Genomic DNA, 13544 nt, shown 5'->3' on the forward strand with positions numbered 1-13544 from the left:
CGCCGCCCTGGTAGTCGAAGCACAAATTGGGGGGTTCAAGATGAGCAAAGTTTTCATGGATGGTGGAAGCGGTCTAAACCTGATTTTTGTCGACACAATTAGAAGTATGGGGATCACCATGAACATGTTGGAAGAAACAGACACCTGCTTCCACGGGATCCTTCCAACCGCACCGGGCTACTCCCTTGGCAAAGTCTACCTGAATGTCATCTTCGGCAGGGCTGACAATTTCAGGAAGGAGAAGATCGAATTTGAAGTGGTGAACTGGGAGTCACAGTATCACGCTATACTCGGGAGACCAGCGTATGCCAAGTTCATGGCTGTGCCGCAGTATGCATACCTCAAGCTGAAAATGCCTGGGAACAACGGGACAAACATCACAGTCTATGGAAGTTTCTCACGCTCGGACAATTATGATCGCGACTTTCAGAGGATTGCTGCAAAGTTCGGGTCACAGCAAGAAATCGTCGACCCTCCGCCCAAGCTGTCTATACGAGAAATTAAGGAAGAAAAAGATGGCAGGGACGCCAAGAAGAATTCAGCTGCTTTCACCCCTAAAGCTTCAACAGCAGAAGCTTCGGCAGCAGAAGCTTCTGCAGCAGGAGCCTCGGCAGCAAAGGGATCGGCAGGCGATGGCACGAAGGCTCAGGGCGATAGCAAGACGATGACGATCACCGCCCAAACCCCTGACGAAATCAGCAACGCTGCAGCAATCACTAACGCAGTGAAGAAGCCAGAGGAGGAGAAGAACCCCTTCCGTATCTAGGCAGTCTACTAGCCTTTACTTTCTTTTCCCCTTTACTTTAAAACAGAGCTTCCCCTTTTCCGCCCTCTAGCATCGTGCTTACCTTATTAATAAGAACTTAAGCTTTATCCCTTTGTTAAGCATTGCAGTAACGACAAACTTCTAAGCTCCATCACAATGTAAACATAGTACAAGGCAGAAGATCGCGCTCCAAAAAAGCCTCTACGAGTGCTAAAGGACGTTCACCTTTTCTTCCGCTATAGATGCCTCTACGAGTGCCGTAAATAGCAAAAATTTATAAACAATAACCCACGTTCGATATTTTACTTATGGAAATATCAAAGGAACAACGGGCTCATCGGTAGAATCATTACACCCGAAAAATTCGGGAATGACTGTCGAAATTCACAAACGGTTGAAAACAAAGTTGCGCATACAACAGGTTTAGCAAAACCTGCAACACGAGCTGATCACTCATAATGATTTGCTAACCAACTAGTACTCGTACATCTAACGGGCAGTTAAGCTTCGCCCCTTTAAATATTTGCCAACGGCATGGTAAAAGTACACATTCATGTACCAACCAAATAAGAAAGTTTTTGGCCCAAAAATCCGAGCACTCGGATGAACTAGCCAATACAATTTACAAAGGTAACTTTACACCGTTATATCATCCTTGCGGAGTTTCCTTTTCCTCAGGTACATTTGACATCTCCTCAAGCCTGTCGACAATTACATGAGCGGGAGCTAAAACCTTCGGGTACAGCTCCTCGAAGTCACCAGTTGCGTTGGCAATAGACAACAAGCAAGCTGAAGGATAACAAGAAAGCACAAGGGCAAGCGTGCACTTGGCCCCTGCAAAGACTTGAGATCTTACTAGCTCCCGAACCTTCTTGGCACTTCCAAATTCAGACATCAAAGTCAAAAGGGTAGGGGAACTGCATTCGAGAGGAAACATTGTTTTCCAAACTACCCTCATGGCCTTGTAGCACTTGTCGAAGAACTGGTGGACCCGTTGCACTCGATCCACGAAATTTGACGACAGTCGAGGCCTTCGAGTGTTCCCGCCAGAAAGTTTCTTCGGATGAGGAAAGCTGAGTCAAAGCATGCACCCGCTCGTGTATCCGTTTGTTCTCTTCCGCAGGGTTCAACACTATGACTACCAAAAGAATTAATAAAAGACTCAGACAAGAAGTTGCTAGCAAGCAGCCAAAGGGATCAAGAAACTTACAGTTTAAACTTTCGGTAGCCTTGTGCAGCTCGCCAAGAATGTACCGCTCTACGACGGCTGCAATCTCGCTCTTTTTATTAACGATGGCAGCCAAGGCATAAGTGCTGCGTAAATCCTTCTCCATCTGCGTCATCCGATCTCTCATGCGTTGGATTCGATCGCTTTCAGGAAGCGCACCCGACGAATCGTCTGCAAACGAGGGTACTGGGAAGACCTGCAGAAAGTACTGGTTATAAAGAAGTGATGGATATGGTACAGCCGAACGTCCAAAATAACTCCCATCGGGAGAAGCGCAAGAAAGCGATATCATAGCAAAAGTGTGCTAACAACAATGCTAGCACGGAGTTTATTACAAAGCATGAGTTTTTGCGGCAGAGCAATGTTTTGCATCAGCTCAAGGCACAAGTTTGTTACAAGAGTCAAGGAAGCTGAGTCTAAGTCGATGAACTAGGACCAGTCGAGGATTTCCTTGATGCAACCAGTTCAAGGAGCTGACGGGCACAAGTAAGAGCAGACGCCTTAAAAGTGCTCAAATCAACAGGCTGCCCGTCTTGCCCTTTTGGAAGCCCCTTAGTCATTTCCTCGATGTCACCCTTAAAGCCATATCCCATCATAAGCTGGAAGGCAAGGAGAGCACCAAAAGTACGCGATGTACGCTTGAATACCTCGATGACCTCTTTGGTGTCAACCGCGAAGGTATCGATTAGCTGTCCCAGGGTCTTCCCTTGCTTAATCTTGGGGAAGATCATCGAATGCATCCGCGCCAGAGCACCCTTCCCCTTCACAAGAAGCTCTTGTGTAAGCTGGTGAGAAGCGAGAATCGTTGACACAGCGTTCGCTGGGGAGTTATTTGGAACTCTTTCCAGGGCATCGACAGGAATGTTTGCTGCCTCTGCAATAGAAAGGAAGGGAAAAGTTCAGTCATTGACAAAAAGTAAATCCATAAGAACGTCACTCGACGAAAGTATGTTAGAGATTACCAAGCAAGGCCAAAGAAGATTGACGAAGGACTTCATCCTTTTCGGCTGCTCGAGCCTCAGCTACCAGCCTGGATGCTTCCTCCTCCTTCAGCTTCCCTTTCGGTCCGGCCAGCTCTTCCTTCGGAGAATCAATCTCTTGGTGAGCTGCGGCGGCCTATCTTGACCGCGCCATCCAGTTTTGAGGAGGAAGATTCGACTTCCTCTTGCAGCCGAACTTTGTCGGCCTCTAGAGAAGTGAATCGGGAGGCGAAAACCTCCGGAGAAGAGATAACGCCACGCATGTCCTTAAGAGAGAAAGAAAAACAATTAAACAAGGCACGCTCCAAGAAATCAGTATTAAGATCGAAGAGGACTTACGGAAAAAGGAGCCGCAGTAGCAGCGGTTGGAGAAATATCCTTCCCTTTAGAAAGGGAAGACGCGATCGAAGCTTGAGCCATGGGGGCAGCCTTAGGAGCCGAAGCTTCGAAGCCGCCACGACCGGCGAAACGGCATCAGACTTGGCCTTTTTAGGAGGAGGCTCGATAAAGCCCTCATCACTGCAAAAGTAAACAAGTCGACTGCGATTATAACAGGAGTATGAAAAGTAAAAAAAAGGGGGGCACAGTATAACTTTCAAAATGGAACTACTTACATGTCGAAGAGATCATCTTCATCGGCAAAGCCGCCGGTTGATCTCTTCGCAGGAAAAGCTCTGGCCCCATCCGCAGCTGCATCAACAAAAGTATCACGATCAGTGTCGACGTAACGCACTGATCCGTCTGCGATACAAGTGTTATCGGCTGAGGAGGGAAGATCAGCGTGGGCAACTTCAAGATTCATCGGACCATTATATTCATCCTCTAAACCTGTTTGATCGGTGGTGTGAAAATCTACGGGGATTGAGGAGCCTCTCCCCTCAGAAGTATCATCCGGTGAATCACGTGTATTTTCGGAAGCCATAGGGATCTGGCAAAGAAAAATGATAAGTAAGAACAAAGGTAATCATGTTGGCTAAAGCAAGGAGCTATAATAGAGACGTGAAGAAAGGAAAATACCCCTGATGGCGGATGATCAACGTCAAGGGGAGCATAAGAAGAGATCAGCGGAATCGAATCTTCCTGGTTGAAGGAAGTAAGACGACGAACTTCATCAAGCAACTCTTTTTCTGATAGATCGGCAGCATTAATCCTGGTCTCATCCTTTGGACCTGAGTATAACCACATCGGGTGAACTCTGGCCATGACTGGCTGGATTCGGCGCTTCAGGAAAACTGCTGCCACCTCCGTACCAATCATAGTTTGGCCGTCAGCCTCTTTGATTCGAAGGAATTTGGCAAACAATTCTTCGGCTGAGGCTCTTTCGTCGGTGGAGAGGACGTTCTTCCAAAAGTCCTTGGGCTTGGCTTCAGTAACGTCGGCATAGCAGGGAAGTCGACATTCGGGTGACAAGGAATCTTTAACATAAAACCATTTCAACCTCCATCCTTGCACGGACTCTCTCATTGGGAAATTAAAGTAATTAACTTCTGAGCGAGCAACAAAACCTACTCCTCCGGTGACAAAGTACCCATTACTACTGTTGTATCTTTTCACATAGAAGATCTTCTTCCATAGCCCAAAATGAGGTTCAATACCCAAAAACGCCTCGCAAAGGGTGATGAACACAGCAACATGGAGGATCGAGTTGGGGGTAAGTTGCCATAATTGGATTTCATACGTCCGCAAGAGATGGAGGAGGAATCCATGAGTGGGGAGCGAAAGGCCTCGATGAAGAAAAGATAAGAACATCACGGAAAATCCAGCAGGAGGATCAGGCCGAGAGATCGCACTCGGAAGGATCACATCTCCCGCGTCGGAGGATATCAATCCTAAGCTTCGGGACCTCTTTTCGTCACGCTTGGTGACGGTTGAAGCTACCCAGTCCCCAGTGTTTGACCATCGAGCCCGACGGCGCTGGCGGCGCCGGAGCTGGGGGAGGGACGCTCGGAGCGCTCCCCTTCGGAAGAGGAGAGGACTTGGCAGCGGCACCTCCGCTGGTGGATCTAGCAGCGGCGGCGGTATTCTTCTTCTTCACCATCACGAGATCTGAGGAAGATTGAAACTGTGGCGGCGGCGCAACAATGGCGAAAGAAGGAAGAAGAGGGAGAATGAGGAGATGTTGCGGGAACCGTGGAGAAGATTGAGAATTTTTTGCCCTTTGGAGATTTTAAGGAGAAGTTAGAGTAAGCACGTGGCGCTTGAGGAAAGGAAAGAACTGACGGCCCACTACGCCCACGATTGTGCGAAAATCGAGGAGCCACCTCGGTCGTTGCGCGTATAGTAGTCAAGCCCTAAAACACTGATTGAGCAGGGCTAGGGCTAGCTCGTCATGATGAACCCGTCAAATCAGCCTGCAGCAGTTACACGACAGCAATGACGTCATAATTTGGAAGCATTCGAAGGAAACATAAAAAGTCATCGGATGAAGGATTTGAGTCCACTCACGGATTGCGAACATCCGAACCTGGACTCGGGGGCTACTCCCATCGGGAGCGCTGACGCGCACCCGATAAAAAGAAGATTCGACAGAATAAGCAGTCGAAGGAGTAAAAGTTTGAAAGTTTTTTGCACACTTCGTTAATTACTCCCATCGGGAGGACGCGGTGCACACCCGTTGAAAGTTTTTTGCACTCCAGGATCATGCCCGGGGACTTGATTCTGTGTAGAGTAACGTTGTTTTGCCACCGGCAGTTAGCCAACAAAAAGTTGGGCACGTTACTCATTATCCTTTGCAAAAAGAAAATGTATCGGATGACCTATGAAGACTTGTGAAAAACTTGGCAGAGGAAAGTATTCGAGTAGTACAACTTGAGTCTACGCACGGATTGCAAGCGTCCGTACCTAGACTCGGGGGCTACTCCCATCGGGAGTGCTGACGCGCACCCGATAAAAAGAAGATGAAGCATAATCAATATGAACAAGAGCAATGAAGGAGAAAGAATGTCAGGAAAAAACATGCATTAGTCTCTACCCGAATTATCTTCGGCTAGACACTCGGGGGCTACTGACGTGGGCATTACCCTTCGGGTAACCAGTATTTCCCTATCTGGTATTGACAAATTGGAGGCCCATGAAGATACCCGAAGGCGAGATGGGCCACTAGGTCGGCGCACTAGAAGATTCCTTGACGGGCAAGACAAGGAAGCGAACAAACAAGGAAAGATTGGATCTAAACTACTGTAAACCTAGTCGTACTCGGTTAGGACCCTTGAGACCTGGCCTCCTATATAAAGGCCAGGAGAGGGGCTGCCGAGGGACAGAATCAATCTTAGCAATCTTAGCCAGAAAAAAGCTTAGAGCTAGGTCATCATAGCAATAGCCATCTCGACGAGATCTCAGCCGAACTATTCGGCACCCCATTGTAACCCATTATCATCATAATCAAGAACAGACAGGCAGGACGTAAGGGTTTTACCTCATCGAGGGCCCCGAACCTGGGTAAATCGCTCTCCCCGCTTGTCTGTGAACCGATGTCTCGTGTCAGCTTGCAGGATTCCGTCAACCCTAAGCCCCTATCGGAGGGCAATGGCGAGGAGTACCCTCGACACCCCTTCCAGTATTAAGTTGCAAACAACATACAATTGCATTAAGTATGGTGCGTAATGTAATCAACACAAATATCCTTAGACAAAGCATTGATGTTTTATCCCTAGTGGCAACAACACATCCACAACCTTAGAACTTTCTCGTCACTCGTCCCGCATTCAATGGAGGCATGAACCCACTATCGAGCATAAATACTCCCTCTTGGAGTTACAAGTATCAACTTGGCCAGAGCCTCTACTAGCAACGGAGAGCATGCAAGAACATAAACAACACATATATGATTGATTGACAATCAACTTGACATAGTATTCCATATTCATCGGATCCCAACAAACAAAACATGTAGCATTACAAATAGATGATCTTGATCATGATAGGCAGCTCACAAGATCTAACATGATGGCACAAGAGGAGAAGACAACCATCTAGATACTGCTATGGACCCATAGTCCAAGGATGAACTACTCACACTTCACTCCGGAGGCGATCATGGTGATGTAGAGTCCTCCGGGAGATGATTCCCCTCTCCGGCAGGGTGCCGGAGGCGATCTCCTGAATCCCCCGAGATGGGATTGGCGGCGGCGTCTCTGGAACTTTTTCCGTATCGTGGCTCTCGGTAATAGGGTGTGGAAAATGATGTTTGTTTGCAAAGAACAGTAGAGAACAGAGTTTGCAGTAGATTGTATTTCAGATGTAAAACAATGGACCGGGGTCCACAGTTCACTAGTGGTGTCTCTCCAATAAGATAAATAGCATGTTGGGTGAACAAATTACAGTTGCGCAATTGACAAATAGAGAGGGCATAACAATGCACATACATATCACGATGACTACTATGAGATTTAATCGAGGCATTACGACAAAGTACATAGACCGCTATCCAGCATGCATCTATGCCTAAAAAGTCCACCTTCGAGGTTAGCATCCGCACCCCTTCCAGTATTAAGTTGCAAACAACGTACAATTGCATTAAGTATGGTGCGTAATGTAATCAACACAAATATCCTTAGACAAAGCATTGATGTTTTATCCCTAGTGGCAACAAGCACATCCACAACCTTAGAACTTTCCGTCACCGTCCCGCATTCAATGGAGGCATGAACCCACTATCGAGCATAAATACTCCCTCTTGGAGTTACAAGTATCAACTTGGCCAGAGACTCTACTAGCAACGGAGAGCATGCAAGAACATAAACAACACATATATGATAGATTGATAATCAACTTGACATAGTATTCCATATTCATCGGATCCCAACAAACACAACATGTAGCATTACAAATAGATGATCTTGATCATGATAGGCAGCTCACAAGATCTAACATGATGGCATAAGAGGAGAAGACAACCATCTAGCTACTGCTATGGACCCATAGTCCAAGGATGAACTACTCACACATCAGTCCGGAGGCGATCATGGTGATGTAGAGTCCTCCGGGAGATGATTCCCCTCTCCGGCAGGGTGCCGGAGCCGATCTCCTGAATCCCCCGAGATGGGATTGGCGGTGGCGGCGTCTCTGGAACTTTTTCCGTATCGTGGCTCTCGGTAATAGGGTTTTCGCGACGGAGAGTATAAGTAGGCGGAAGGGCAGAGTCGGAGGAGGCAGGAGGGGCCCACACCACAGGCCGGCGCGGGCCCCTCCTTGGCCGCGCCGCCCTGTGGTTTGGCCACCTCGTGGCCCCACTTCGTATGCTCTTTGGTCTTATGGAAGCTCCGTGGAAAAATAAGACCCTGGGCGTTGATTTCATCCAATTCCGAGAATATTTCCTTTGTAGGATTTCTGAAACCAAAAACAGCACAAAACAGGAACTGGCGCTTCGGCATCTCGTTAATAGGTTAGTGCCGGAAAATGCATATAAATGATGTAAAGTGTGTATAAAACATGTGAGTATTGTCATAAAAGTAGCATGGAACATAACAAATTATAGATACGTTTGAGACGTAATCAGGGGGGATCATCGAGAATAGTCACAGCCGCCTCTGCGGGGTGGAAAAACACCAGAGAGAAAAGAGCTCTCCGGCAGGCTGAAATCTGCCGGGGAAATTCCCTCCCGGAGGGGGAAATCGTCGCCATCGTCACCGTCATCGAGCTGGACTTCATTGGGATCATCATCATCATCTCCACCACCGACACCGTCATCTCCACCGCTGCACCTCGTCTCCGCTCGTAACATCTAGGGTTGAATCTTGATTATTTCATAGGGGAAACTCTCCCGGTGTTGATTACTCCTTGTTATTGATGCTATTGAGTGAAACCGTTGAATTAAGGTTTATATTCAGATTGTTATCCATCATCATATCACCTCTGATCATGTTCCATATGATGTCTTGTGAGTAGTTCGTTTAGTTCTTGAGGACATGTGTGAAGTCTAAATGTTAGTAGTGAACTATGTTGAGTAATATTTAATGGTCTGATATTTAAGTTGTGGTGTTATTCTTCTAGTGGTGTCATGTGAACGTCGACTACATGATACTTCACCTTTATGGGCCTAGGGGAATGCATCTTGTATTCGTTTGCTAATTGTGGGGTTGCCGGAGTGACAACAACTCCGAACCCCGTTGGTATATCGATGCATGAGGGATAGCGAGGATCTCGTAGTTTAAGGTCGTGGTTAGATTTATCTTAATTACTTTCTTGTATTTGTGGATGCTTGCAAGGGGTTTAATCACAAGTATGTATTAGTCCTAGGAAGGGCGGTGCATTAGCATAGGTTCACCCACACAACACTTATCAAAAAAATGAAGATTAATCAACTATATGAAGCGGAAGCACTAGGATAAATTCTCGTGTGTCCTCAAGAACGTTTGGTCATCATAAGTAAACAAATCAGCTTGTCCTTTGTGCTAAAAAGGATTGGGCCACTCGCTGCAATTATTACTCTCGCATTTTACTTACTTGTACTTTATTTATCTGCTATATCAAAACCCCCGAATACTTGTCTCGTGAGCATTTACAAGTGAATCCTTCATCGAAACCGCTTGTCAACACCTTTCTGCTCCTCGTTGAGTTCGACACTCTTATTTATCGAAAGTACTACGATACACCCCCTATACTTGTGGGTCATCAAGACTATTTTCTGGCGCTGTTGCCGGGGAGTGAAGCGCTATTGGTAAGTGGAATTGGTAAGGAAAACTTTTACTGTACGTGCTGTTTTTATTTCTGCTCGTCTGCTATAATTCATTATGGAGAGATCTTCTCTTGAATTCCTATTTGGAAAGTCTACTACTACTGCAACGGTAGTTGATGAGGCTCCAGGTGAGAAAGAGATTCCATATAAAATACCTATGAAAATTGTTGAACGTGTTGTGGATAACCGCTATGAAGGGGATGGAACTGTCCATCCTGGAGATCATTTATTGTTTTTACATGAATTATGCGGGTTATTCAAGTGTGCAGGTATTTCAATGGATGAAGTTAGGAAGAAACTATTCTCTATGTCGCTATCTGGTAAAGCGGCGCATTGGTATAAATTGCTGAAGAATGGGAACTCTATTGATTGGAAGGATATTGTGCCTCTATTTTATTCTAAATTCTATCCTCCAAGTGAAATTCACAAAGACCGAAACCGCATATATAATTTCTGGCCTCATGATGGAGAGAGTATTGCCCAAGCATGGGGGAGATTGAAGTCTTTAATGCTGAAATGCCCCATTCATGAGCTTCCTGGTAATATCATCATTGATAATTTCTATGCAAGACTTTCTTTTCAAGATAAAACCTTGCTGGATACTTCTTGTTCTGGATCATTCACACGCAACAAAGAAGAGTTTAAATGGGACCTTCTTGATCGGATTCAAGAGAATACTCGAAGGATGGGAGAACGACAAAGGTAGAGAGTCGGTATAAATTATGATTATGAATGCATTGAAACTTTTATGGATACTGATAAATTTCGAAATATGAGTGCTACTTATGGTCTTGATTCTCAAGTTGTTGCAAATTTTTATAAAGCTTTTGCCTCTCATTTTGAATTGCCTAGGAAGAACTTTAATAAATATCATGAACCTTATAAAGATAAAACTGATTCACCTATAGGTAAATGTGTTGAAATTAAAACTGTTGATCATATTCTTCCTGAAGCTTATATTGAAAAAACTCCTTTCCCTGCTAAGATGAAGGAGTATTCTGTTATAACTAGTGTGGTTAATAAAAGTGCAAAGAAACCTATAGAACCTGAGGAGCAAATAAATGTTGAACCTGCTATTGCAATAGTTAAAGATCTTGTGACTGAAAATGTAGAAGATGGTCACATCATTTTCTGTGAAGATGCTTCTAATATTTTTTCACATCCTAGTAAGTCTAGGAAAGCCAGTGTTCCTATGCTCTCTGTTAGAATTAGTGATCATTGCTATTATGGTTTATGCGATATTGGTGCAAGTACTAGTGCCATTCCTTATGAGCTTTACGAGGAAATCATGCATGAAATTGGTTCTTGTGAACTTGAATATATTGATGTGGTTATTCGGCTAGCTAATAGAGAAACTATCTCTCCTATTGGTATTGTTCGAGATGTGGAAGTTCTATGTGGTAATATTAAATATCCTGCTGACTTGTTGGTACTTGGTTCTGCTGCTAGTAAAACTTGTCCTATCATTTTTCGTAGACCTTTTCTAAATACTTGTGGAGCTATTATAGATTGCAAGAAAGAGAAAATTGTGACTAAATTTGCTGGTGAATCTTATGAGTTTAATTTCTCTAAATTTGCCAAAGTTCCTTACGAAGCTGAATTGCCTAATGATGATTTTAGAGTTGAACAGCTTGCATCTATTGCTCTTGCTCCTAATAATCCTTTGCAGCAACATTTGGAGGATCATGAGAGTGAAGTCTTTAGGGAAGAAAGGAATGAGCTTGATGAAATTTTCCTTCATCAACCTATTCTTAAACATGACTTACCGGTTGACGATCTAGGTACAACACCACCGCCAAAGGAAGATCCTGTTTTTGATTTGAAACCGTTGCCTGCTAATCTTAAGTATGCTTATATTGATGATAAGAAAACATATCCTGTTATTATTAGTGCTAAGCTTTTAGATTTTGAGGAAGAAAGAATATTGGAAATATTGAAGAAACACCGAGGAGCTATTGGCTACACTCTTGATGACTTGAAGGGGATTTCTCCCTCCATTTGCCAACATGGCATCAACATGGAAGATGATGCAAAGCCTGTTGTTGAACATCATCGTCGTTTAATTCCTAAGATGAAGGATGTGGTAAGGAATGAGGTATTAAAACTTATTGATGTTGGTATTATATATCCTATTGCTGATAGTAGATGGGTTAGTCATGTGCATTGTGTTCCTAAGAAAGGATGAATAACTGTTGTACCTAATGATAATGATGAGCTCATCCCTCAAAGAGTATTTGTAGGATATAGGATGTGCATTGATTATCGAAAAGTTAATAAAGTTACTAAGAAAGATCATTACCCTTTACCTTTTATTGACCAAATGCTAGAAAGGTTATCTAAAAATACTCATTTCTGCTTTCTTGATGGTTATTCTGGGTTTTCACAAATTGCTGTTAGAACTAAAGATCAAGAGAAGACCACTTTCACTTGTCCCTACGAAACTTATGCTTATAGGCGTATGCCTTTTGGTTTATGTAATGCTCCTGCTACTTTTCAAAGATGCATGTCTGCTATTTTTCATGGCTTTTGTGAAAAGATTGTAGAGGTATTCATGGATGATTTTTCTGTCTATGGGAATTCTTTTGATAATTGTTTGCAAAACCTTGATAAAGTTTTGCAGAGATGTGAAGAAACCAACCTTGATCTTAATTGGGAGAAATGCCACTTTATGGTTAATGAAGGAATTGTATTGGGACATAAAATTTCTGAGAGAGGTATTGAAGTTGATAGAGCTAAAGTTGAAGCAATTGAGAAGATGCCCTATCCTAGGGATGTTAAAGGTATTCGTAGTGTTCTTGGTCATGCTGGTTTTTATAGGAGATTTATTAAAGATTTCTCTAAAATTTCAAAGCCTCTTACTAATGTTCTTCAAAAAGATGTACCTTTTGTTTTTGATGATGATTGTAAGGAAGCTTTTGAAACTCTAAAGAAAGCCTTAACAACTGCTCCCGTAGTTGAACCTCCTGATTGGAATTTACCTTTTGAAATTATGTGTGATGCTAGTGATTTTGCTGTAGGTGCTGTTCTTGGACAGCGAGTAGATAAAAAATTGAATGTTATTCATTATGCCAGTAAAACTCTTGATGCTGCTCAAAGAAATTATGCTACAACTGAAAAAGAATTATTAGCTGTAGTTTTTGCTTGTGATAAGTTTAGACCTTATATTGTTGATTCAAAAGTTACAATTCATACTGATCATGTTGCAATTAGGTACCTTATGGAAAAGAAAGATGCTAAGCCAAGGCTTATTAGATGGGTGCTTCTTTTACAAGAATTTGATTTACATATTGTAGATAGGAAAGGTGCCGATAATCCTGTTGCTGATAATTTCTCTAGATTGGAAAATATTGCTTACGATCCTGGTCATGTTAATGATAGTTTTCCAAATGAACAATTGGTTGTAATAAAGGTGAGCTCGCGAGATAGTCCTTGGTATGCTGATTATGCTAACTTTATTGTCTCCAAGTACTTGCCTCCAACCTTTTCAGCTCAGCAAAAGAGGAAATTCGGGATAACCCACACTTATATAAAGAAGGAGTGGATGGTGTTATGCGAAGATGTGTCCCCGAATATGAACAACAAGAGATCTTGAGTAAGTGTCATGGTAGTGTTTATGGAGGACATTGATACGTCCAATTTGCATCACTATTTTATATCATAATTTGCTGTTATTCATTGATATATTTCATATTTGGAGATGATACTTATGTTATTTCATCTATTTTGCATGTTTCATGATTATTTGGGGATCACGCACCGAAGCCAGGATTCTGCTGGAAAAAGCACCGTCAGAACGCAATATTTCGGAAGATCAACAGTTGACGGGAATTACACGAAAACTCCTATTTTTCCAGATGACGAAGGGAGCCAGAAGGGGGAGCTGAGGAGGGCCGC

This window comes from Lolium rigidum, chromosome 1 (assembly GCF_022539505.1).
Source record: "Lolium rigidum isolate FL_2022 chromosome 1, APGP_CSIRO_Lrig_0.1, whole genome shotgun sequence".
NCBI classification, from domain to species: Eukaryota; Viridiplantae; Streptophyta; class Magnoliopsida; order Poales; family Poaceae; genus Lolium; species Lolium rigidum.